Source organism: Bubalus bubalis, chromosome 8 (assembly GCF_019923935.1).
Source record: "Bubalus bubalis isolate 160015118507 breed Murrah chromosome 8, NDDB_SH_1, whole genome shotgun sequence".
Lineage (NCBI taxonomy): Eukaryota > Metazoa > Chordata > Mammalia > Artiodactyla > Bovidae > Bubalus > Bubalus bubalis.
The window spans coordinates 59120519-59125416 of record NC_059164.1 but is presented as its reverse complement, the minus strand read 5'-3'; positions in this window follow the sequence as shown (position 1 = coordinate 59125416).

Genomic DNA, 4898 nt, shown 5'->3' with positions numbered 1-4898 from the left:
TGTTGATTGGAATCAGCATGTTCCTCAGCATAATTACAATGTGAGAAATGTTTCTAGCACATCAGTAATATAGACACTTTCAAATAATGTCTGAGGAAATGCAAACTCAAATTTACAAATAGCCTTTTACATAAACACCACTCAGAGGTACATTTTCTCCTTAACGCATGTATATAGCTTCCATTAACGTCCTTTGCCTTGGTGTTTAGCTTTTATTTTTATGTTTGTTGTATAAATCTGAGTCTTGACACTTTAATGGAAAGATCTTGATTTGTGATGACATCATATCAAATGTAAAATAGAGATGGTAACATTGTTTGGAAAACTTTCATCTGAGAATGTTTATAAACTTGAAGAAAAATTATTTTAAGCCAGTGACAGTCTGCTTCTCAAAGGAACCTCTTCCAGTTCATAGGTCCTGCATGCTGCCTTCACCCCTCCAAATTATATTTCCAGATAATTTCTTGTGGGTAGCTATAGAGAAAATGGCTTATTATTGCCCAATTCCACTGAAAAGGCCAAGGGCTCAGGTGGAGAGAAATGCAAGAACACTGTATGACTTCTAGAGGAAGGGGCTGATGTGCTGCAGGGAAGGAGTGAGGAACGGGTCAGGGGAAGGACTGGACTAGTTCATTTTATTATTATTATTGGTGTAATGTTTGGCATATAGTTGGTATTTGAGAAACCAATTTGGTGAGACTTTGTTTCACATTCTGTAAACCTTTTCATACTAACTTCAGGCAAGTTAGAGGTTTGAATGTGACAGAGTTTCCTGGATTTCCTTATGTTCTGAGATTCTGAAAAATTGGAGGTGGGCATAAATCTTGAATCTTCTCTCAATTCTCTTTCAGGCCTCTCTGAGAAAGGATGTGGCTATTGGATCCTGCTTGTCATAAATGGAAGTCTGGAACCCTGCAGTCTCCCTAAGTTGTCTTCACTCACTTCCCACCCCATCTAGCTATATAGTATTTAACAACTGCCCCGATGATTGATGTGTGGCTTTGACCTTCATGCTGAATTGTGACCATGACTTTTTATTCTAGTACTTTGTTCGCTGGATCAGACAAAGGCTGAGAGTTTTTTTATCCCAGGATAATACCGCTTGAACCTCAGTGGTACTTCAAGGATCGTAGAATATTGAGCTGAAATTAGATCATTGTCCCCTTATTAGAGAGGAGGACACAGACTCACAGATGGGAAGTTCCTTGCTCGAGATGGGTTTAGTGACAGAGCTAGTCTGGTAGCTCATTTACCTGATTTCCAGCACAGACTTTTCCTGCCTTGCTCCATTCCATGTATTTCTCATTCTCTCTCTCTTTCTTCCATTTCTTCTTCCTTTCTCCCTTCTATTTTATTTTTGTCATGTGGGAACACTTTCACAGCATAGAAGACAGTATTTTTTATATTATAAAAGTCCTAACAAGCATCTCTTAAATGACCACCTGATATTATTCAAAGGCGTAATAAGATGGAGTTTATTTTTTGAGTGTTTTATTCACTATTTCTTGTGTGCTTGGTCGTGTTCAACTCTTTGCAACCCTTTGGACTGTAGCCCACCAGGCTTCTCTGTTCATAGGATTTTTCAGGCAAGAATACTGGGGTGGATAGCCATTTCCTCCTCCAGAGGATCTTCCTGCCCCAGGGATTGAACCTGGGTCTTCTGAGTGTCTCCGATATTGCAGGTGGATTCTTTACCACTCAGCCACTGGGGAAGCCTTTATTCACTATTGTGTGTGTGTATGTGTGCGCTCAGTCGCAGCTTTCTCGATATCAGAGAACTGAGTCCTGACAGTTTTGCTTTCAGACTGCTCTGTCAGTGATGTTGGTTTGTTCTCCTTTTTGGTTCATTTTTTTGTAGCTGATGCTCTGGTAAGGGCAACTCATCGTTTTGTTCTTAGTTCAGCCTGCTCTCTCGTGTCACTTAATACCACTGTGACACTTCTTTCTGCTGACAGTTAGACATTAACATCAGTAACTACTTTTCTTTTTAATTTAAAAATGTTCTAAGCATACAAGAGATAGTAATAGAAATCCATATTTTCCACCATCCAGATTTAGTTCATATTAACATTTTGCCATAACGTCTTCAGATACTTTTAATGAAATACAACATTCCAGATAACATCAGAAAGCTCCTTAACCCCCACATCTTCTCAGGAATAAATATTGTTAATGTGCGCCTACTTCTTTATATTATGTCTCCAAAAACATTGTGTTTTTAATAATTTACATGAATAGAATCACTGTGTATGTGCTTTTTTGCAAGTTTTCTTTTTTACTCAAAATTAGTTTCTTTAGATATATTCATACAGATACAGCAGTTTGTTTTTATGGATCTTGTTATGTATATTTACGAAAAGCATCATAATTCACCTATCTTTTCCACTGTTCCTAGATATTAAAACTATATTTAATTTTTTCTACTATAAACCATGCTGCAGTGAACATCTTTGTCTATATTTTTTATGGGATTTATGTGGGAGAGTCTGTCTGGTATCCACTTAAGAATGAAATTTTGGTTTGTAGCTTATATTTAATTTTGCTAAATGTGCTGAATTAACCCCCCAAGTGGCTTTCCAGCTGTCACTCTTCCCAACAGTCCATAAGAGTTCATATCTCCCTACATCCTCTGTTGCAGTAACTGAACACTGTTCTCCGATAACTTCCTGGTCTCTGCCTTCTAAGGCATATGGTGGCCTCATACTCTCCCACACCCTTTAAAGTTAGGCAGAGCCAGGAGATTGTTTCAGGCAATAAAATGTGAGCAGAGCCATAAGGGCCAGTGAGGCATCCATCACATTTTCTGGACTCTGCCTCAGTGAACTCTAATGATCCACATGGTGAGTACTTCTTTGTACTGGGTTGCAGTGAGAATAACATGGAATATAAAGCCTCCAGTTGACTGAACAGTAAACGTTAACTATGAACTATAAGCAAATCATTGATGTTTTATATCAGAGATTGGAAAACCATATCCTGTTGGCCAAGTCTGACCCACTGCCCGTTTCCATAAAGTTTTATTGGAACACAGTCATGCCCCTGTATGTATACCTCATCTAGACAGAGTTGAAGAGTTTAGACAGAAACCAGATGAAATTCACACATAAAATTCCATAATTTTTGTTAACTGTATAGAGTTTGTAATCATCTCTAAAATCCAGTTTAGAGCAATTTCATCATCTCCAAAAGTTTTCTTGTGCCCATTTGTAATCAATCCTTAACTCCCATTCTTAGACCCAGACAACCACTAAACTGCTTTCTGTCTGTATGAATTTTTCATTTCTGGACATTTTGTACTTTTGGAATCATGCAAATCGAAGTGGAATCATGTAATCTTTTGCATTTGTCTTGTTGCACTTAGGATAATGTTTTTGAGATTCATCCTTGTTTTAGAACAAATCGATGAGTTTGCTCCTCTTCACTGCTGAATAGTATTCCATTACATGGTAATTTTACATTTTGTTTATCCGTCCACAAGCTGATGGAAATTTGATTTGTTTATACTTTGGCTATTATCAATGTTGTTATAAACATTCATGCATATATCTTTATAGAGACATATATTTTAAATGGGTGAATTTCTGGGATTGGAATTCCTGCATAAGATGGCAAGTTTATATTTCACTCTTAAAAGAAACTGCCAAACTGTTTTCCAAAGTACCTGTGCCATTTCACATTCCCACCAACCATGTATGAGAATTCCAGTTTTTCCACATCCTCACCAACATTTGATATTATCTGTCTTTTTGATTATAGCCATTCATGTGGGTGCACAATAGTTTCTCATTGTGATTTTAATTTTCATTTCACTAATTACTAATGATGTTGAGCAATTTTTCATGTGACTATTAACCATTCACATATTTTATTTATGAAATACCTATTCAAATATTTTGTCATTTAAAAATTAGGTTGTTTTTTTCTTATTATTTAATTAAAAGATCTTTATGTATATTCTGAGTACAAGTCATTTACTAGATGTATGATTTTCAAATAATTTCTCCTAGTCTGTGTCTCTTTATTTTTTTTTAATAATGTTTTTTGAAATGTGAAAGACTTTAATTTTGATCAAGTCCAGCTTATAATTTTTCTCTTTTATAGATCGTTTTTGGTGTTGCTTCTAAGAACTATTTGCTCAACTCAAGGTCATGACAAATATCTTCTATATTTTCTTTTAAAAATTGCAAAATTTTAGCTTTTACATTAAGGGCTATGATCCATTTTGAGTTAATGTTTGTGTATGGCAACCCTAGTGGCTCTTACTTCATACCTTTTGGAGTGACTAGTGGAGGGGAAGGGAGTATCAGGGGTGAAAAACTGGTGCCTTGGAGGCCAGTCAGAAGCCAGAGAACTTTTTCCCCAACTTTCCAAATATGAAAATATGAAAGATTTTAAGTCGGAAAATATATTCCTTCTGTGAAAAATACATTTTAAAACATTATCAGTGTTTATATTGCAAGCAAGAAATGAGAGCTTATTCCTCTTATGTGCATAAAGTTGTGGATGTTTGAAAAGAAACTAATTGAAGCTTATGCAACCTTATCTTTCCTTCCTGTTTTATGGACTTCAAGAGCATTAGGTAAGTCCAGAGAGACTTAAATTTTCTTCAAAGATTTCAGGACATAACTCAACTCAGCAAAGAACACTTTCATAATTCTTTCATAAAATGAGGGGAACACGAAACGTCTTTGAGTAGGACTAACAGCGCTCTCTGTAGAGATTTAATTGTACACGTGGAGATAAGCTTGTTTTTCTTTCTAGCTGCGGCAACCTGGGAGCAGAGTGGGAAGTTACACTGCGCTTACTTAGCTGCAGAATTATGCAGTTATGAGTCAGTATTTCCCCCACTGTCCCTACCACAACCCAAAGGGGCAGGCATTAGGGTCAAAGTAACAATA